Source organism: Herpailurus yagouaroundi, unplaced genomic scaffold (assembly GCF_014898765.1).
Source record: "Herpailurus yagouaroundi ecotype Mexico unplaced genomic scaffold, PumYag 159, whole genome shotgun sequence".
Lineage (NCBI taxonomy): Eukaryota > Metazoa > Chordata > Mammalia > Carnivora > Felidae > Herpailurus > Herpailurus yagouaroundi.
Window position 1 is genome coordinate 21,214,899 of NW_024412400.1, and position 23,531 is coordinate 21,238,429.

Consider the following 23,531-nt stretch of genomic DNA (forward strand, 5'->3'; position numbering starts at 1 on the left):
ACTCCAATAGTTGTCAGGGGATTTTTGCATCCAAATAGCATCTGACTTCTGTGCATTTTTAAAAAGGAATTTTAAAAATGTGCAATATGTCTCACAAGAGTGTATACAATGGATATACTACCAAGAATAGACATCAAAGTATCCTCCATGCATTAGACCGTTACCAACACCAGTGAAAACCTGAGTCATTTCCCAGTCTTGCCCTCTACCTCTCCCATCAACAGAGTTCCTTTTTCTGAGTGTTGTGCTAATGATTCACTCTTAATAGTTTTCTGCACATATATGCATCTTTGAATAAATTCCCTAGTTGCATTTTTTTAAACTTTACATAAATAGAATAATGGCATCATCCTCTATAACAACCGTTTTTTATTTGTTTGCTGATAAAGTAGCTGCCTATGATTGAGTTTCATTATGGTATTCTCTTTGTGACTATCCCATGCTTTCTATATCCATTTTACTGTGGAACAATTTCTAGGTGTTTTTTCTTCCTCTTGTTATGAACAGCAATGCTACAGATTCTTACACATACCTCCTGGTGTCTCTGTGGAATAGCTTCTTTTTGACAGATGCTGGGCTAGAAATTGAGCAAATTTTCAATCGATAAGATACAGGACTTCCCATTGCTCTACATGCTCGCCGACACTAATTACTCCAGAATTTTTAGCTTTTGCTAATTTTGCGTCTGTGACATGGTCATTTATTGTGGATTTTCCTGTATTGTTCTAATTACCAATGAGGTCACACATCTTTCCAGATATTTAATGGTAACTTGTATTTGTTCTTTTCTAAAGAGCTTGTTCAAGTCTTATGCACATTGAAAGAAATTATTTCCACACGTTCCTACTGATTTGTAGTGATTGTAAATTTTGTCAGTTAATATGTTGCAAATGTCTTCTCCTATTAAATGGGTTTTCTTTATATTCTCTAAATACTGTACTCTAATGAGTAGACATTCATAATTTTATTATCATCAATTTTCTCAATCTTTCTCTTTGTGTCCTTTATGCCTTGTCGTATATTGTTTAGTAAGTCCTATAACATTCAGAGTTGAACAACAATTATCCTATAGTTTATTCTAAAGGTTTAAAAAATTTGCCTTTTTAAGTCTGTCTTTGATTAAGCTGAAATTATTTTTTGCATATAATATTAGGAATATATTTTAATTTTTCTGCCATACAAATAATACAGTGCTTTTCATTTATAACAGCTTTGTAACAAATGTGTTATTAATAATACCATACAATTTCACTTATATGTAGAATTTAAAAAGCAAAAGAAATAAACCAAAACAGAAACAGATGCATAGATAATAGACAGCAATCTGGTAGTTGCCAGGAGAGGGAGGAGAAATAGGGTAAGGCGGTTAAAAGGTGTAAAATTCCAGTTATAAAATAAATAAGACACGGATGCAATGTACAGCATAGAGACTACGGTTAATAATAGTCAAACCATTTTGTATGGTGTTCGACTGTAGCTAGATTTAGTGTGGTGACCACTTTGTTGTGTGTATAAACGTTGAATCACTTTGTTGTATGCCTGAAACTAATACAATATTCTATGTCAACTACACTTCAACTAAAAAAAAAAAAAATTGTTCCGGCACTATGCTTTGAATATTTTAACATTTTCTCACTGATTTTCATTACTAGCCACATCATAAAATAGGTTTCCATGTTTGAATCTGTTTCTGGTTGCTCTCTGTCCCTTTGGTCAATTCTGTGCCAATACCACACTGTTTTAATTACTATTAAAAATCTTACCTGATGATTCTTCTTCATCAGTGTCTTGACTTTTCTTAGCTCTTTTCTATCCCATAAATCTAGAATAAGTTTGTCAAATTCTTTGAAATCTACTAGTGAGAGTTTGCTTTGCAATTTTATCAGATCTATAGATCAATTTGAAAAAAAATTGACAATTTTACTATATTGGGTTTGTCTACTGTAAAACATTACTTTTAAATATCTCAGGAAAACTATGCAAATTTTAGCTAATGGTCTCACATATATTTTGTTACGTTCATTCTTACAAGCTTTCATTTTTCTTATGCCATTGTAAATGACATTTTTGAGTTTCAAATTTACAACAAACCAATACCGTATGTCACAGATAATGGCAGGGATCATATCATGAGTAAGACAAGATAGTAATGAAGAGAAGAAGGAATTGGGCCATGGATAGAATTTGAGATTTCACAGTGTGTAATTAAACACTATGAAGACACAACTTGGTCCAGTGGCTGTCTCTGGTGGTCTATGATTGGGGTGTAGGGGGGCACAAATAATTTTATATATTTAATTTTCCAAATTATTTCAGTATGTATTTTAGTATCATTTTAAGAGAAATCACTCATTTCATCGTTCTCCAGAAAATATTACACTCTGCCTAAACTACCTTTATATATGTGTATGTACACGCATATGTATATATGTGTTTTTATTTTTGTTTTAACTCTGAAACAAGGTTCTCTGATCTCTCTAGTGGATGTGTTCTATTGTCTCACATGTTTTGGTCAGAAGGTGCTTATTCAATTCATGAAAATTCTTCTATGGGTAACGGTAAAACCATTTTATCCTTAGTAGAAATGAAGAATAATCCTTCAATATTAATAAACTATTTCTATATGTCATAAAGCTGTGATAGAGAGGAATCATATATTTCAATACTGCATTTTTCCTTTTTGAGTCAGGAAATCTCAATTCCTATATCTTGTCTTCCTGTGGTTAGTTCAGTACAACAAATACCTCTTGAGGACTTTTTCTGTACCAGGTAGAATGTTACTTGCTGTAGAAAAACACGTAAGTTACGGTCTCTGTCTTAAGTGAGATAAATAGTTTCAACAACAGATGTACGAACAGAGCCCCAGATTGTAAGAAATATAACTTGGTTTCCTGCAAGAAGGAGGGCAGGTGGTCATGGAAATTTCAGAGTCATATTAGCAAATAATTTAATTATGTACATGGTTCTTTACGCATTAATTCAGATTCAAGTTCTTAATAACTTTCATATCCTAAAGATGTGAGTACAGTCCTGTTGCTGCCTTTCACACTTATGAGTTGTTGCAGCAAGATGACTAATGAAAAGAGACTCCGTATCTGCCTCCGTCTAGTTTGGAAGGTACACAATATATATTTGGAACAATGGCTGAGTTAGTGCTATATAATATTATTACAGGTCAGTCACTGTGGAATTGTGGTCTCAGAATTATTTTGTCAAGTTATCTCTCATTCTTTTTAATACTCTAAAGGCAGGGCAGAATGATCGAATGTTCTTTGACTGAATGAGAGAAAAAATGCACCCTGAACATGTGAAAAAATTTACTGTGATGAAAATAAACATATTTAAATTTGAAGTGAACTATTAAAAGAACAAATAGAATTATAACAGATCGGCACTGCATGGAGGTCAGGGAAATGGGGAGTGTACATACATTTTATTTATGTCCAGAAATGAGAGAACCAACTACTTAACATGCTCTACGTCACTCGGGGGTCTTTTACTTCTCACCAAAAGCTGCAGTGGAGCATTATTTCTAAAGGAGCCATGCTAATAATTAGAAACATTACAAAGCATGCCAAGGTTATGTTCTTAGCAGGTAAAAAAAAACATCGAGATTCAAACCCAGGACTGTCTAGTCCCCCAAGGATGTGCTCTCTCTTACAGCCTGCAATACTTCCCAGTTATCAGAACTGTGAAATAAAAGCATCACGGGAACCATACAGAGTGGGGTTGGCACACGGTGAGTGCTTAACAAACGCTAAATGTTGTCTGTTTCTGTTTTTATATTTTGCTACCATGTAATTAGAATCTTCTAGGGAAAAATAACCAACAGTCAGAGGGATCACCATCGCTACTTGGTTTGTATAGCCAGCATTTCTCACAGTGTGCTGTGTACCTGAAGCACTGGAATCATCTCGGAATTTTCTTACAATGTACATTCTGATAATGAAGGTTTAGAGAGGACCCCAAGATACTACATTTCTAATAAGGCTTACAGATGATGCTGATGTTGCTGGTTCAAGGACCGCACTTTGGGCAGCAAAAGTTTACAAATCTGTCTCTGAGTCACCTGGTACATTTATTTAAAATGTACTGTCCCATAGTTACTGTCCCATAGTTACTTACTTAGAATACTTGAACGTAAGCCTTGGGAATATGAATTTTCCACACATCTCCTGGCACTTTTGCACACTAAAATTTAAGAACTATTTGTGTGTTCTGGGGTGCCTGGTGGCTCAGTCGGTTGAGTGTCCAATTCTTGATTTTGTCTCAGGTCACGACCTCATGGTTTGTGGGTTCGGGCCCTATGTTGGCTTTGCACTGGCAATGCAGATCCTGATTGGACTTTTCCCTGCTCCCTCATATTTTACCCTTTTCCTTCAGGGAGATAATTTCACAAAGAGATGAATCTGGATGAACAGTTATTCCAGATTTCTTCCCTGAGGTGAGTCTTCAGCCTAGAGTTTCTAGTGTGTGTGTGTGCGTGCATGTGTGTGTGTGTGTGTGTGTGTGTTACATTTCGGGATTAGGCTGATGAACCAGCCACCCATATTTAGAGGGCAATGGCCGTGTGGCTGTCCCTGAGCGTCACAAAGGAAATACAAACCAGGATATCTAAGAAGGTCAAGAGAAACATACAAACCCAGAGAACCTCAGACAAAAGTCGCAGAAAGGACAGAATATAGAAGGATGTTCATGAGTGCTAAGAGGTTGGTTTTGTGTATCAAAACAGGATTCTTGGAGAAACTATCTTAAACAGCAGTCTGACAATGTTTAATTCATCTAATACTTACTGGAAGATATTACATGTGTCATGTGCTGGAGAAAAGGATATAATCCTTTTCCTCATGGTAATTGAAATCTAGCAGAAGAAGATAGCTTAATAAGGAGAGGTTAAACCTGAGTTCCTGGTGGGAAGAAAGTCAAAGAGCAAAGTAACTTTTCCGGTCATTTTTTTAATTCAGTGAGAAAAACCTATGTTCACAAAGGTTTTTAATAATCTAAAATAACTGGAAAAATCCAAATATCCATCAACAGATGAATGAATAAAGAAATTGTGCTATATTCACACAATGGACCACTCCTCAGCCATAAATAAAATGAACAAATGATGTATGTAAAACATGAGTGTATCTCAAAAGCATTAAGAGAAAGAAGTCAGATATAAAACAATGTACATTCTGACTCAACCTACATAAAATTCAGTAGAAGGTAAAACTAATAATTATTAGCTAATATTAACACTGACGTTGACAGTAATAAGGATTTCCACACCATGAATACCTACATTAGAAAGATTATTACATAATAATGTAAAACATATACACACATCTATATACCATGGTACATAGGTATATGTGTATGTATACATCAATATATACATATTGTTCAGGAAAAGGCAGGTAGGGTTTATCTTGCAGAAGATCAAACAATTTATACGTGGAGATATTAATATAGCCAATATAGAATGGTGGGGTTAATTTATCAGTTTGTGAAGAAATTGAAAGGCCATGTCATGGAATTTTCGTTTGATTTGAGAGGCAGTTGAAACTATTATTTCAGAGAAGTAGATTAAGGCAATAGTGTCTAAGGAGTATGGTTCTGATTGTGTAAGGTATTTTTCTTATTGTTCTTATAGAGTGAGACCTGGTGTGTTACAGACAGGAGGATGATTGATGTCAAGGAAGGACCTACAAGGAAAAGAAGGCACTTAACAAAAATATCTGAAATTAAAAGTGCTTCCCTTTTAGTGTAGGTCTGAAAAAGCAGCTACTTTTCTGTGAAATGTACTGGGTCAGAAATGGCAGGAGTTGATAGTAAAAAAGACATGAAACACCCAAAAGGAGGGAGGAGGCCAACTTTCTTGTCAGAAGGGGGTTTTGTCAACAATGGAAATGTTTAAAAGGAACAGCACTTTGGCAGAGAGGAAAAGGAAGTCAATATGGAAAATGTTTTGTTTTATGTTATAAAAAGACACAGAAGTGCAACCTCCAGGTGCAGAGGCATTGAGGTTCAGACAGAAAAGAAGTGCAGGAAGTGTAGGTCTGCTGGGCTGCATTTCAGCCAGATTTGTGTTTGATGAATTCTCCAAATCTCACCTAAGGGAAGGAAAATGGAATAAACCGTGAAAGGCAACCATAGAGCTTCTAATGGGATTTAGCGTAATTTTAATTGTGCATTATCACAATACTCCCATAGGGGGACTTCTCTCTGGAATATTCCAGGTCAGGGAATCTCCATCGAAAGGACACAGGATTTGGAGTCAGATCGTCCTTGGGGTAAAGCCAAGCTTGAGTAATTGCTTAACTTCTTTTAACTTCGATTTCCTCATAGACAAAATGGGATAACAGCATCCTCATAAGACTTGTGTTGAAGATTAAACGAGGTGATGATGGGTGTGAGGTGCCAGGTTGGGTATCTCCTACATAATTTTCTCTCAAATATTGATCGTTACAAGTCAATATGATAGAGGATGTGAATGTCCTTTTAGTTTCAACACGTCTGTTATCCCCAGTATGTAAAATAGCACACCCCATTCTTCTCTCCTTCAGTCGAATGTCGGCGTCCCCTCCTTTCAGCTGTATATATTCCCATTCTGAAACTTATTATTTTCAAAAAGTGCCAAGTTAATTGGCAGTAGTGATGCATGGTAAGATAGCATTCACTGCAATTTGTTAAAAGATCCATGAAATGTAATCAACGGCCATCAAGTGATTCTTTCGTTTTTAATGAAAGAGCTAGATGTGTAATGCAGTGTTTTTCTTTCTTGGCCTTTGCCTGAAAATTTGCCCTGTTAACATATCATGCCTTGTTGTGACATTACAAGTTTTCTTTGAAAAAATCCCTTTCTCTCTGGAGCACCTGGGTGGCTCCGTTGGTTAAGCTTCTGACTTTGGCTCAGGTCATGAACTTGTGGTTCATGAGTTGGAGTTCCGTGTCGGGCTCTTATGCTGACAACCCAGAGCCTGGAGCCTGATATGTGCCTCCCTCTCTCTGTTCCTCCCCTGCTCACACTCTGTCTCTCTCTCTCTCTCTCAAAATTAAAGATTTAAAAAAAAATTAAAAATCCCTTTCTCTTAAAATGAAAACCAGCCAAGCAAAGTAAAAAGTATAATTTCCATGCACAAAAAGAACAAAAATCTCTGGGATTTATTTGTTTTTAGCTTCCAAACAAAATCCCCTTTGAAATATCTTGATGTATTGTGAATGCAGTAATCCTCAAATTTATATCTGAATCAAATGTCTGTGTTTGCTAATCTCTTCACTGTTTTCAAAAGGTTGTCTTCCTTTCTGCTGAAATAATAAATGGGTAAATAGTCATATGTGAGATGCTTGCATCTTTAATATGCCAACACCTTCTGTCTTAGAGGCATATTGTGCCAGATGGAACATTTCACAAACACTATAACAGACAAATTACATTAGATACCCTGGCCAGCACAGTGACACACAGCACCTTGATATAACTCAATTTTGTCTTTGCCTACATCTCAACCATTGCATTTTAAATCAGCAGTGGGGTAGTATAAACGATCATCGCTGAATAGAATGATAAATCCATCCACTATGTTTATAAAGCATTCAGCTCCTATTAATTTTTTTCATAGCAATATTTATGCTAATAGTCAAACCTCAGAATGGCAAAGCAAGATTGTTTTTCCCACAAAACCATTCTCAAAAGACAGTACCTCTTTCTAAGAGTATTGTAAGGACTATGAGATGAAACAATTAAAATACATTTGAATCCTTGTTTTGGCATTTGCAGCTGAGCAAATGACTTAATGTAAACATTTTTTTAAGTTCTTTTTTTAAAGAAATTAGTAGCTTGAAGGTTGAAGATAAATAATTCCCATTACACAAAATATTATGCCTTTTTGGTATTTAAAGAAGGAATATGCTTTTTTCCCCCAATATGTAAATGGGGAAAGTAAGAGAACACTCAGAAGTAAAATAGCAACTAGAGAGATGGATAGATAGATAGATAGATAGATAGATGGACAAATAGAAAGAGCTCATCTAATCCTGGGAAGTCAAGAATAGAATTTATTTTTCCAGTTTGAGTAATAAAATAGTTTCTTGCATAGTCTAAGTGCTTAATTTAAATAAGTAACTCTGGGGCGGCCTGGGTGGCGCAGTCGGTTAAGCGTCCGACTTCAGCCAGGTCACGATCTCGCGGTCCGTGAGTTCGAGCCCCGCATCAGGCTCTGGGCTGATGGCTCAGAGCCTGGAGCCTGTTTCCGATTCTGTGCCTCCCTTTCTCTCTGCCCCTCCCCCGTTCATGCTCTGTCTCTCTCTCTCCCAAAAATAAATAAACGTTGAAAATAAATAAATAAATAAATAAATAAATAAATAAATAAATAAATAAGTAACTCTAGCTTAAAGGCTTTCGTGTAGGTGTTGTTTTAGACAGGAATTAATATCAGAAGTTGCAAGCATTTAAAGATAGAATTAAACATTCTTAAAAAAATTATTTATGACAAAGATGGAATTTTGACAGCCCCTTTTCTTCACAAAGACCTGTCTGTTCTCTGTTGCCTGCCCTATTAACTTTCAGGGCACTTATCTGGGGGCCTGACTTTGCAGGCCAAGGATTCACAGCAGGCCCTCCCCACTTCCCTTCATAAGGAGCTTTTACACGAAAATGTTTCCATTCTCAAGACAAGGCGATAATTATTTTTCTTCATGATGTGGCTTGCCTTTACAATCTAGTTTATTATGCAATTTAGTAGAAACTAAGGAAAGCTTAGGAAATGCCTCATGAATTCATGGATTAAAATCATTGCCATAATTGGACACTCCTTAATCTCATGAAGGAGACAATGAAATTTATAGCTGCATGACTAAGTGCAGAAATTGACAACTTTTTTCAATTAGTGGTCTAAAATATAATTTCAATGTGCTAGCGATGGTGAGTTAATTAAAACATAAAGCACCGGTAAACCATGTAAATCAGAAATTGCATAAATCATAATAAAAATTCCTAAAATTTTATTCCTTTAAAAAAATAAATTTGTAGTAAGCATATTTGGAAATGTGTGATCAAAGAAAATACGTTATACAAACAAATCTGGTCAGTGAGTTAGCAAAGTATGTTTTTTTAAAAAGTCTTTTGATACATCAGAACTGTTCTTTTTGCTGAATTAACTATTTGAGAAAGAAAAAATATATACATGATTAACTAAAACATTCATTATCATAATTTAATATGACCACCATTTAGAATAAAGAATCTGATTTGATAGTGGATCTCTTTTTTAAATGTTTTCAATTATAAAATTAACATAACACATTTTTAGAAACTACTGAAACAAAAAGGAAATATACCCATAATCTTAACACACCCATAATCTTAATACACATTTCGTTGTAGATTTTTAGTTTTACTTCCTATTCATTTTTTTTTATTATGCTGTCAGCCAGCTTATACAGCAATGTTCTTTTTCTTATTTTCTGTTGTATAGTCAGCATTTTGAGTCTATTAGTCTTTATAATACTCAATTTTAATAGTTGAAGAATATCCCATTCTGTAATTTTAAATCATCCCTTTATTATTGCACATGGGCATTTTCTTATCTGTAGTTTTACTGTAATTTGAATAGAATTGCCACTTTAAAAATGGTTGGAAGAGGTAGAATTGCTAGCTTGAAGCACATGAACTTGAAATTTTTCTTTGGCTATGCTTATTTCTTATTAGACTTTGAACAAAAGATACTTCGTACACAATTTAAAAACATATAAGTGAATGGATATTATCGTGAAGGTGTTCTTTCCATCTAAAAGTATTCCCCCAAAACTTATGAAGACTATGGAATCATGGGGAACTGAACTGGACTGCTCCTACTTACATGTGACCCAAGGCAAACCACTTAACATTTTCTTGGCCCCAGTTTTTCCAAGTGTACAAAAGTACAGTATTGGTATCTACCTCTGGGGTGTTTTGCTTGAGTATTAAACAAGAAAATACACGAAAAGTACTTAATATGACATCAAGCAAATTGTAGGTCTCAGCAGTATTCCTTAATTCCTTAAAAATCAATGCTGGTATTGACAATAATATATACTCAGGCCCTTGCTAAATAAATTCATTAAATAGCATGTCTAAAAAAGTTTAGCTAACAATGCATGATTATTAAATTAATACTAGTAACTAAAACGTCCTGAAAAGTCTCAAATGGGCTGGGCTTTTTCCCCCCCTGGAATTGGCCAGCAGTTTGGGCATCATATAAACTCTCTGGATCAGGTATCTGTACGATTGATTGAATTGGTCAGCTAGTCGATCTGAATTGGCTCTTGAGACAGTATTTATCAAATAGATGTGTCTCTGAGTGACGTGGATGGCTATAGGCATCCACATCTCACACTTCCACAATGACGTGAGGATGTAATGTGTTCCTCTCAAGCTTTAATTTGGCAAGGAATCTCTGCCTCTGAAAGCAAGGATGTGACAGCTGTCTGAGGAGGCACACAATGTAAGGGAGGAATTACACAGCTGCAAAGACGGGGCGCTGCTCTGTCATTACCATCATCATCATTTAATATTTATCAGGGTGTCCACCATGTGCCTTGTGCTTTCCAGGCTGCAGGCATCCCTACGTCTCAGGAGAGAGAAGCAGATGAAAGTCAGCACATGCCAAAGATGAAACAAACACCCACCCTTCATCAGATGTACCTGCAATATTTAGAAAGATGCTACTTATTTCTGAATGCTGAGCTTGTACGTGCTGGTGGGCAACTTCCCAGCCAGCAATAACAGGCCTTCAAAAGGAGAAGAAGCAAAGGTGAGATTGGGGAATCTTTTTAAGCAATGATCCTGATGCAAAAATAAGGTTGAACACGATTTTGAAGGTACGTTCTTCCTCTTTGTCTCTGTTGCCCCAGACGTGAGGTAAAGAAAGTGGATGGGACATCTTGTTTTTCAAGTGTTACATTTAAGATGTTAAATCACTCAGAGAAACCATTCATTTCTGGGAGGTTACTGTAGAGTAATGGTCAACGGTCTGTACCAAAGTGAGGGTTTACATTTTGATATGACAATACTATCAGCAATTTTTAATGGTATACTTTTGCTCGATTTATTAATGTTTTTGACTGTAGGACAAATTAAGGAAAAAATAAAAATATATACAAAGAATATAATAAAAATTAATTCCTTAAATCTACCATGGTTAACATTTTGTGTACTGCATTTCTGTTTAGGCATTTCTCCATTTAGGAAAGACTTGCCTTCTGAAACTTAATTTTCATCATTAAAATCTAAGTAATTTCTCATTAAAAATTTAATTATTTTTATTATTCTTTTAAATAGTTAATTAGCAAGAAATTCTTTATGACAAATAACTAGAAATTCTATTTCCTGGGACAAAAAGTCATGCCCATTTTAAATTTCAATGGATACTAACCAGTCTTTAAAAACACGCATATAGCAAAAGAAGTAAAGACGGAAGAGAATTAGGGGGACTAGAATTTCCCTTGTCCCTCAAACACAGCTATATTGAGGTCAGAACACTTGGAATACCAAGAATACAGGCTGCAGAGTGACAGAAAAATCTCTGCAGGTGGAAAGAGACAGCTTGGTGGGACAGCTGGGTGCATATATGCAAACTGGGAGAGAAAATGGGCGGTGTAGACATGGGGAGGGGTGGCAACGGGGAGGAACCCCTGTGGTGGAGAGACAAAAGGAGGAGAAAGAGAAGCTGTGGAAGTGTGGTACTGTATTTGTTGTTTTTTTTTAATGTAATTTATTGTCAAATTAGTTTCCATACAACACCCAGTGCTCATCCCAAAAGGCGCCCTCCTCAATACCCATCACCCACCCTCCCCTCCCTCCCACCCCCCTTCAACCCTCAGTTTATTCTCAGGATTTAAGAGTCTCTTATGGTTTGCCTGCTTCCCTCTCTGTAACTTTTTCCCCCCTTATCCTCCCCTCTCGTCTTCTGTTGAGTTTCTCAGCACCCACATATAAGTGAAAATGTATGGTATCTGTCTTTCTCTGTCTGACTTATTTCACCTAGCATAACACTCTCCAGTTCCATCCATGTTGCTACAAATGGCCAGATTTCATTCTTTCTCATTGCCAAGTAGTATTCCATCATATATATAATCCACATCTTCTTTATCCATTTGTCAGTTGATGGACATTTAGGCTCTTTCCATAATTTGGCTATTGTTGAAAGTGCTGCTATAAACATTGGGGTACAAGTGTCCCTATGAATCAGCACTCCTATATCCCTTGGGTAAATTCCTAGCAGTGCTATTGCTGGGTCATAGGGTAGATCTATTTTTAATTTTTTGAGGAACCTCCACACTGTTTTCCAGAGCAGGTGAACCATTTTGCATTCCCACCAACAGTGCAAGAGGGTTCTGGTTTCTCCACATCCTCTCCAGCATCTATAGTCCCCTGAGTTGTTCATTTTAGCCACTCTGACTGGCGTGAGGTGATATCTGAGTGTGGTTTTGATTTGTAGTTCCCTGATGAGGAGTGATGTTGAGCATCTTCTCATGTGCCTGTTGGCCATCTGGATGTCTTCTTTAGAGAAGTGTCTATTCATGTCTTCTGCCCATTTCTTCACTGGATTATTTGTTTTTCAGGTGTGGAGTTTGGTGAGTTCTTTATAGATTTATAGATTTTATACTAGCCCTTTGTCCTATATGCCATTTGCAAATATCTTTTCCCATTCCATCGGTTGCCTTTTAGTTTTGTTGATTGTTTCCTTTGCAGTGCAGAAGCTTTTTATCTTCATGATGTCCCAAATAGTTCATTTGTTAAAGAAACCGTCTTTTTTTCCATTGGATATTCTTTCCTGCTTTGTCAAAGATTAGTTGGCCATACATTTGTGGGTCCAATTCTGGAGTCTCTATTCTATTCCATTGGTCTATGTGTCTGTTTTTGTGCCAAAACCATGCTATCTTGATAATTACAGCTTTGTAGTAGAGGCTAAAGTCTGGGACTGTGATGCCTCCTGCTTTGGTCTTGTTCTTCAAAGTTACTTTGGCCATTCGGGGCCTTTCGTGGTTCCATACAAATTTTAGGATTGCTTGCTCTAGCTTTGAGAATAATGCTGGTGCAATTTTGATTGGGACTGCATTGAATGTGTAGATTGCTTTGGGTAATATTGACATTTCAAAAATATTTATTCTTCCAATCCATGGGCACGGAATGTTTTTCCAATTCTTTGTATCTTCTTCAATTTCCTTCATAAGCTTTCTATAGTTTTCAGCATACAGATCTTGTACATCTTTGGTTAGGTTTATTCCTAGGTATTTTATGATTCTTGGTGCAATTGTGAATGGGATCAGTTTGTTTATTTGTCTTTCTGTTGCTTCATTATTAGTGTATAAGAATGCAACTGATTTCTGTACATTAATTTTGTATCCTGCGACTTTGCTGAATTTATGTATCAGTTCTAGCAGACTTTTGGTGGAGTCTATTGGGTTTTCCATCTATTTGTGGTGTACAAGAGAGTCATTTTAGACATGAGGATACCTTCAGATGTATTTGGACAAGAGAAAAACCTCTCCGGACCACAGACTGGGGATGAGAAATACAGAGGGAGCCAGTCGCTACTTTGCAAACAGCCTCAACAGCTAAGGATTGTTTTCAGGGTTGCGAGACTTTGTCCAGACCAAAGCTTTCCAAGTGTGTGCACCAGCTCCAGGGCTAGGTAGTTATCTTGGAGGTGCACAGGGAGAGAATAGGACCCCCTCCCTTGAGTACTGTGTGAAGAGGGTATATTGCCCCCCAAGGACAAAAGACCCTGCAGGTGCCAGCCAAAGGCCCCTTGTCAACTGGGTGGAGTGGTGCTACCCCAGAACTGGATTTGTGTGGTGTGGGATCCTTTAAGACGGTGCATTTTGCATCCCAGCCAAGGGCCTAGGTGGTGAGGGAGACAGTGGAGCAGGGCAAGCTGACCACCTGCACTACTCTGTGAGGACTGCCTGAACAGCTGGTTTGAAACACCAAGTCTGGGGAAGAGAAATTGGAGTGTCACCATTTTCCTCCCCAACACCAACACCAGAAGAGAACAGCGGCCCCCAGTGGAAGTGGGACCCACTTACACCCAACCCTGCCCGTCTGTTCCTGGTAATTTACACTGAGCAAGCCAGATGGCCTCGCCTCCTCCAGACCAGCACAGCCACCGATCCCAGGCACCAACAGACAACTGTCTGAGATTTTGTATGTTTATATTATTTGGTTTTGCTTTTTATTTTCTTCCCTTCTGTTCTCTTTTCCCTTCTGTTTCTTTCTACCCTCCTCTTCCCCCCCAACCTTTGGAATCAGGCTCATAGTTTCTGATTTGATTTTTGATCAATTCTTATTGTATTTCTATATCTGTATCTATATATCTATATCTATATATACACACACTGTGTATATATATATATATATATATATACACACACACATATATACATGTATCTATATATAAATATCTATATATCAATATATAAGTTTATATAGATATCTACATATAAGGCTATTATATCTATTTATCTATATATAAATTTATATATATATGATATATATATATATATATCATATATATATATTTTTTTTCTTTCTCTGTTCTGGTTGTTTGTTTAATCAGGGATTTTTATTCTTTTAACACCTCTTCTGTATCTTTCTTCTTTATTTCTCTCTGTCTCTCTGTCTCTGTCTCTCTCTCTCTCTCTCTCTGGCTTAAGCCTTATAGTTTCTTTGATTCTCTGTCTGGTCTTTTTTTTTCACCCCTTTCATCTTTCTCTTTGTATGGGATAATGTCCCCCCCCCCCCCTTTCTTTTTTTTCCGTGGTTATTTCAATGAACAAATCAAATCACACCTGGTGGAAGATACAAACAATCCACCACTATGAGTAAGGAGGAGATTTTCAGAGGACTGACCAGTGGGAGAGGGCAGCCAAATATGCAAAAAGAGAGTGCATGCAACACACTCCAAAAACACTTCCTGAAGTGCCAGGTCCTGGACAGTGTATGACCCCTTTTTAATATAGTAGTTCTCACAGGTGCAGGATACATAGCAAGCTATTAAAACACATAAAAGACACAAACCAGGCCAAAATGACAAAATGGAAGAATTCTCTTCAAAAGAAATTCCAGGAAGAAAGGACAGCCAGAGAATTGGTCAAAACAGATATAAACAATATATCTGAACAATTTAGAATAACAATCTTAAGACTAATAGCTGGATTTGAAAAAAGCATAGAAGATAGCAGAGACTCTATTGCTGTGGAGATCAAATACCTAAGAAATAGTCACGATGAATTAAGAAATGTTGTAAATAGGTGTAAAATAAACTAGGTGTAGGTGCAGCGACAGCAAGGATGGAAGAAGCAGAGGAAAGAATAGGTGAAATAGAAGATAAAATTATGGAAAATGATGAAGCTGAAAAAGAAAAAAAGAAGGAAAGGAAATTACTAGACCTCGAGGGGAGAATTAGAGACCTAAGTGATTCAATGAAATGAAATAATATCCATATCATAGGCATTCCAGAAAAAGAAGACAGAATGAGCCAGAAGGTTTATTTGAACAAATTATAGCTGAGAGCTTTCCTAATCTGGGGAAGGAAAGAGACATCCAAGTCTAAGAGGCATACAGAACTCCTTTCAAAATCAACAAAAACAGGTAAACACCATGACATATCATAGTGAAACTGGCAAAATACAAAGATCAAGAGAGAATTCTGAGAGCAGCTAGGGACAAACAGGTCTTGACTTACAAAGGTAGACACATAAGGGTAGTAGTAGACCTGTCCACTGAAACTTTACAGGCCAGAAGAGACTGGCAGGAAATATTCAATGTGCTGAATAGGAAAAATATGCAGCCAAGAGTCCTTTATCCCACAAGGGTGTCGTTCAGAATAGAAGGAGAGATAAAGTCTTTCCCAGACAAACTGAAGCTAAAGGAGTTCATGACCACTAAACCAGCCCTGCAGGAGATCCTCTGCTTCCTTCTGCTCTGTGAGTGGAAAGCAGCAAAGACTACAAAGGACCAGAGACATTGCCACAAACACAAAACCTACAGATAACACAGTGAAACTAAGTTCGTATCTTTCAATAATCACTCTGAATGTAAATGAACTAAATGGCCCAATCAAAAGACAGGGTATCAGAATAGATTAAAAACAAAAACAAAAAACAAGATGCATCTACATGCTATCTACAAGAGACTCATTTTAGACCTGTGGATACCTGCAGATTGAAAGTGAAGGGGTGGAGAACCATTTATCATGCTGTTGGATGCTAAAACACACACATATACACTAAGAATCTACTCCTACAAGTAATTTATGAGAATTTCCCTCTGTTTATGCCCTTGCCAAGCCTGGACACTGGCTAAAGTTTGACATTTTATTATTGTTATATTTGGGTTTTTTTTATATAAAAATTGGTTAAAGAATTATTTCATATGTTTATTTGACCATTTTAGATTTTTCTTATGTGAATATATTATTTATTTCACCACTGAAAACTTGGCTATCTTTTTTTCTTTTTCCCCTGACCTGTGTTAGCTCTTTACATTTTCTGGTGTCAAAGCGAAAATTGCACCAGACAAAAATAAACACACAAGGAAGACTTTATTCAAGGCCATTTCAATAGGGTAGAGGCCAGAACTCTGAATGAACTCAACTCTGTGGAATTGAAGGGCAGGGAAGTTCTAAGTATGGGGGTGAGACAGAGAACGCAGGTCATCTGTGTTTACTAACTAGCTTTACCCAGGAGAAAGTAAGCTTTCTCATAGAGCTCTGACAGGAGGGAGACTCATACCTTCCCAAAGAAACTGGAGATACACATGGGGTTCTGTCTCGCTTGAAGATTGCATTTCGAAGAAGTAGCTCCTGGGTCCTTGAGAAAGGTATTCTTGGGTCATAAAGCTGTCAAGAGATGTTTTAAAATTTTTACAGAGAAGATTATAGGAAGATGGCAGAGTAGGAAGCACCAGGCATCTATCTCACCAGCTAGACAATAACTGCACTGGCACAATCTATCTGTGTAACTGCTTCGGAAATTTAGAGCCTACTGATTGCTGACACTTCTAGGGGAAGATATGATTGGTAAATCAAGGTTTATTTTGCTTAATCCCATCTCTTATCACTGCAGCAGCTACCTAGCCCTAGCCCTACTCATGGCACACAGCTATGCACCCACTCCATACACACAGCTTGTGGAGACCAGAATGTACAAAATGCACCCTATTCTCCAAATAGTTGGATCTATCCTTTAATTGCGGGCTGCAGCTTCCAGTTACAAAGGTACAGACAAAAAAAAAGCTGTGGTCATTGTTGCATTTCAGCCATTATTATGACCCGCTCCCCCACCCCCGCCCCACCCCAACTGAACTTCTGGGAGATTTAAAGGGCCAGTGCCCTTCTTCCTCATTGTCTTTACCTGTCCCCCATTTGGGGAGCCAGACATTAAAGACTGGAACATTCAAAACCAGTTGCATTTATGGGGAAAGTTAGGAAGTGACCATGTATTCTCAGGGAGAGGCAGTATGGTGGTGCCTCAAAAAGTTAAAAATAGAATTACATCTGGTTCAAAATTCCACTTCTGGGTATATACCCAAAAGAAGTGAAATCAGGTTCTCGAAGAGATATTTGCACACTCATGTTCACAGCAGCATTATTCACAATGGCGAAAATGTGGAAGCAGCCCAAGTGTCCATCAAGAGTTGAAAGGATGAGCAAAATGTGTATACACATACAATGGAATTTTATTCAGCTTTAAAAAGTAAGGACACTCTGACATATGTTGTAACATGGATAAAACCTGATGACATTATGCTAAGTACAAGTGAGTCACAAAAAGACAAATTCTGTACGTTCCCACTTATGTGAGGTACTCAGCGTAGTCAAAATCCTAGAGAAAAAAGTAGAATGGTGGTTGTCAGTGTCTGGGGTGCAGAGTTTCATCTTCACAAGATTAAAAGGGTTGGATATGATGATGATGATGATGGTTGCACAACATCATGAATATATTTAATAGCACTTCATCGTACACTTAAAATAGTAAAGATGGCAAATTTGATGTTATGTGTATTTTACCACCATAAAAAAATACTGGGAAAAAAAAGATTTACATATATCTCAAAGGGGCACAGAAAGCACTTACAAGCTTTCTAAAGAAAATGCTCTAAAACAAGTAAGTCAGGGCCTAGAATCAGGAAGAAGCTTAGGGGAACATTAAGAAAGGTTGTTGAATTCTATGTTACAAATATTTTCTCCAGGTCTGCCACTGACATTTTAACTTCTATGCTTTTTTTTGTAAAAGGATTTTAATTTTTATAGAGTAATTAAGGATTTTAGGATTTGTATTGGTTTCAGAAGATTCTAAGTTTAAAAATATATTTTTCCGTTCTCTAATGTGTGTATTTTGGATATTGGTATTAATTCATCTGAACTTATTTTTAGAAACTAATATTTTTCTCCAAATTCTATGGCTAAATATCCTACTACCACTTATTTACCGGTCCATCCTCTCTTGTCAGTGTTAATGCCAACTCTATTTTATACCACGTGGTGTTAATCATGGGGCTACTACTGATCTCACTCTAGTCTGCCTATGTATCTGTTTAGAATTCATGAATGAGGAGAAACAGACTATGTAAAGAATAGTGAAAGAGAGTGTTTGGGGCTGAGAAAACAGAAAACGTAGAAGTTCCGAGATGGGAAGGATCTCGTTTTTTTAAGAAGGAACAGGAGGTTGGTATGTCTAGAACACAGTAGGTCAAGAGGAGAATGGTTCAAGATCAAGTTTAAGATATGAGGGGGGCCGATCACATGTGGTTGGTGGTGCTTCTGCCTAGTGACACTCACAAGGAGTGTGGGTGGACACATTTGTGGTCACTGCTTTTCTGGAGAAAATTAGAGACAGGTAAGGTCTGTCTCTTCTCCAGGCCTCCCTGGACCTCTGTCCTCCTCAGACCAGTTACAGAAGAACCTCCATTGGATGGTTAGGGAAATCTCAGAAAAGTACAGTGTGGAGATTATGTGGAAGTTCAATCTAAATTACTTGCTCCCTTAGATTATGCAGAAGCTCTTCCGGACTTAGCTGTTGAAACGAGGGTCCTGTATAACTTTCTCTCTCCAGACCCCAGGGCCCACTCAGTCCCATCTTCTCCCCACAGCCCTTTTAAATCTTCCCCAGGTCCACACCTTTAGACATTCTGTAAAAAAACACACTGGTCTTCCAGGGAAAAGGAGCTTCATCCTCTTCAGCGCCTTACAAAGTTGTGAGCCGGTGGGATTCACTTATATGCCAGATTATCTTACCATAAAGATGCCTGAGGAGAAGGAGGAGACAGAAATCATCAGGTTACATTAAAGTGTTACCTTTGGTTTCCTAAACTTTCAATATCCAATGACATCTCTATGTTATAGTATATTCCTTCTTTTTAATGGCTTTTAATGTTAATATAATACGTGGATATTTAAAGATCTATACTGGTATCATGGATTGCAAGCAAATATCTGAAGAATAATAGAAAACCTCAGAGCCTTTGGTATTTTTGGAGTGGATGGGTGGATACCGGTCATATATCCTCATAAGCAAAGTCTTAAAAATTTGAAGATGATTATTGTGATAAAACCTGCACTTAAATAATGTATTCACGTATGATCACATATACTATCCTATTCGAGTCTCACAACATCCTTAGAGATAGGTTTAATTATTATTTTCGCCACCTTACAGCTAGGAAACAAGTTCAGTAAGAAGAAATTGCTTTAGGGGCGCCTGGGTGGCGCAGTCGGTTAAGCGTCCGACTTCAGCCAGGTCACGATCTCGCGGTCCGTGAGTTCGAGCCCCGCGTCGGGCTCTGGGCTGATGGCTCGGAGCCTGGAGCCTGTTTCCGATTCTGTGTCTCCCTCTCTCTCTGCCCCTCCCCCGTTCATGCTCTGTCTCTCTCTGTCCCAAAAATAAATAAACGTTGAAAAAAAAATTAAAAAAAAAAAGAAGAAATTGCTTTATTAATAACATATATGCACACAGAAGATGGATCTGGAACCCAGTTTCTCTAACTTTGTAGCCATTCTGTCCTTATTCTACTGAAAAATTTTTTAACGTTTACTTATTTTGGAAGGAGTCAGAGACAGAGTGTGAGGGGGGCAGGTACAGAGAGAGAGGGAGACACAGAATTCAAAGCAGGCTCCAGGCTCCGAGCTGTCAGCACAGAGCCTGATGCGGGGCTCAAACCCACAAATGGCGAGATCATGACCTGAGCCAAAGTCGGACGCTCAACCGACTGAGCCACCCAGGTGCCCCTGTCCTTATTCTATTTAACTAGGGAGGAAGCAATATTGTCACTCTACTCTTTACATTTTTTTAAGGGCTAATATTAGGAAAATGAACAATTAACTCACTATTAGAAAACCAAAAAACATTGTTACTTCTTATTCATGAAGGCAGAAAGATTATGCTAACAGAAACTTGAACTAATGAGTAACCTTTTATCATGAATTATAATGTAATACCTGTAACATTTAGCTGTAACAATATTTTAATTTTGTGAAGCTTTCTGTAGTACTGTTGGCACACTTATATGAAAATCAAGCAGAAAGACATATTGAAAGAATCTTAATGGGAGCCATTACACAAATAACCTGCATCCTCAGAATATTTATAAGTCAAAGAAAAACTATTCCATTTCTCCATTTGAGAAATGAAGGAACTTTGGCCTGAGGAAAACTTGAGAAGCCACTGATAGCTTTACTTGGACATATTTTTGGAATCTCTATGTTCATCTCCTCCTTTTCTTGTGATTCTTCTTCACCATTTCTCCTACCTCACCTGGGGTGTTTTCATGACAGTGTTCATTCAGATACATAAACGTTCTCCAGCAATATGCATTTTAGAGTGGCCCTTACTGTATTTTGAAGATGGTTTTAGCTCTTCAGGGAAAACAAAATAAAGACAAGTCTTTAATTATAAGCTGAATTTCCAGGCAACAAGCGCTATTTCTACTGTGTCATTTAGCCATAGACATTCTTTTATGTAGACACTGGGTAGTGTATGTGGAATAGTGATCGTTTCTCTTGAGTATTATAATTTAAGAGCTGCTTGGGTGCACTGGAGATGATAACGTGCTCCCTTTGTTATAGTAAGAGGCTATCACACCGGTCAGAGTGGCTAAAAGGAACAAATTAGGAAGCTACAGATGCTGGCAAGGATGTGGAGAAATGGAAACCCTCTTGCACTGCTGGTGGGAATGCAGACTGTTGCAGCCATTCTGGAAAACAGTGTGGAGGTTCCTCAAAAAATTAAAAATAGACCTACCCTGTGACCCAGCAATAGCAATACTAGGAATTTACCCAAGAGATACAGGAGTGCTGATGCACAGGGGCACATGTACCCCAATGTTTATAGCAGTGCTTTCAACAATAGCCAAATTATGGAAAGAGTCTAAATGTCCATCAACTGATGAATGGATAAAGATGTGGTTTATATATTCAATGGAATACTATTTGGCAGCGAGGAAGAATGAAATCCTGCCATTTGCAGTAACATGTAGAGAACTGGAAGGTATTATGCTGAATGAAAGAAGTCAGTCAGAGAAGGACAGACATTCTATGTTTCCACTCATATGTGGATCCTGAGAAACTGAACAGAACACCATGCGGGAAGGGAAGGGGAAAAATAGAGACAAACAGAGATGGAGGGAGGAAAACCATAAGAGACTATGAAATACAGAGGACAAACTGAGGGTGGATGGGGCCTGGGGGAGAGGGAAAATGGGTAACCGGCATTGAGGAGGGCACTTGTTGGGATAAGCACTGGATGTTGTATGTAAGCCAATCTGACAATAAATTATACTCATTAAAAAAAGAGGCTAGACTTTATATTCTTAATTCATAGTCGCTTCCTTTTATTGAAAACTCTTCAAAAACATAGGTCATTTGATTGTCTTGCAGCTAAAATTTAGGGAGAATAATACTTGGCATATAGTTAATAATGCATAGGGATACCAAACACGTATTTGTGAGAGAAAACACGCTTTCTGAGTTGAACGGATAATTTGCAACCTGCAAAAACACTCTGACAAACTGAGCCGGGCAAATTGGCCATTTCAGGTCAGCTTGGCTGTTCTTGATGTATTCAATGCTGAACAATGTCATAACAACACTGCATTTTATTTCTACAATCTCCATGCACTATAAAGGAAGTCCCCTAGGTGCTAAATAAGACTAAGAGCAGTGAAAAGTTGTTGTACAATAAACTCACAAATAATTTAGCCATTCCAAGTGGATTTATAATACACCTTTTGTGTCGAAATGACACAACACAACAAAGAAAACAAATCTCAAATTAGTGTGTGTGTATATAAAATTAAAATTATATATTACACGTAAATATACAATTTAAAAGCCAAGAAAAGAACATTGGAGAAGAAAAAGAAAAAGGAAAAGGAAGTTGACTGGAATAGCGGATTGTCTCCTCAGAGCCAGAGGGTCCCATTTCTCTTTAGCAACAGGACAGAGTCCTCTTGATTGATTTTTTTTTTCTGTGGTTTGAGCTCTGGTTCTGAGGCTCTTTGTTGAGCATTCGTAGCTAGATTAGGAGTCCAGATAAACTACGGTCCCTGTTTTAATTAAGACCAGGAGGCAGCCATAGGAGTTCTTTTGAAATAAATTACAGTGTATTTTCTCCATGAAGAGAATCAGGAAGCTAGAGCACAATAAGAAAGAGAATGAAAAGTAAAGGAAATGGGAAAATGCATTGGATGGTACCACTGATTGTTACCAAAAATTAATTTGTTCTTTTTTGTGAACCTTTTCATCAGGAGAGTCTCCATCAAGTGCAACATGATGTTTCCAATGAATGTCCTCAAGGCAATAGAAGTAAAAATTCACCCTGTGTTGCAGCAAATGCTCACCCTGAAATTGAACAGAAGCGATCAATTCAAGTCCAAACAATAACATTTAAACAAATAATAAGACTCCAGATCAGGGGATGATATAATTAAAAGGCAGCCTCTTGAGAACTGAAAAGGTTTGGGGTTTAAAAAAATCCAATTTCAATAAAAAGAAACCTGTTGAAAAATGTAATCATATTTCAAAATAATTCACTTTCAGAGGAAAATACTTTTTTTTTTTTTTTACATATTCAATTCAGAATGGAATATTGAACCTGAGTATACAGAGGATAGCAAGGGCTGTTTTCAAGTGTTTTCATTATAATTGCTTTGATTTTCTTTGTTACGATTGCTTGCAAGATCTCAGAGGGCAGATGATTATTATCTCTATTTTTTTCAGAGAAAGAAATGGACACAGAGACATCCAATGATATATACTCAAGTGGTAGAGACAGAAACATTGGTTTTGTGAGTCCTCATCACCAATGTGTTCCTATAAAACAAGCATTTTTTAAAAAGCAAATGACAACAATATTTTTATGAAACAGTTTCTGATTTAATATCAAAGTTTAATTTATATAATATATGATTTCTAAACTTTGGTCCTTAGTTTTGAGATTTGGAGCTGACATGTTTCTGATTAATGAATGTATGGATCACCTTGAGTGAATATGCCTGTGGTATTTTA

The 23,531-nt window shown here is 37.2% G+C and overlaps 1 long non-coding RNA gene across 2 annotated transcripts; it reads right to left on the reverse strand.

Moving 5' to 3' along the window:
• Positions 1-1,753: 1,753 nt before the first annotated feature.
• On the reverse strand, positions 1,754-22,954 carry LOC121033321 (uncharacterized). Of its 2 annotated transcripts, XR_005791832.1 has the most exons (4): positions 22,761-22,954; positions 19,149-19,276; positions 16,762-16,868; positions 1,754-1,888 (listed from the first exon to the last, which is right to left on the reverse strand). It is a non-coding gene; the product is annotated as an uncharacterized LOC121033321 (long non-coding RNA). The 2 variants fall into 2 exon arrangements; XR_005791831.1 differs by lacking the exon at positions 1,754-1,888 and having other exon boundaries at positions 16,553-16,868; positions 22,761-22,951.
• Positions 22,955-23,531: the final 577 nt, after the last annotated feature.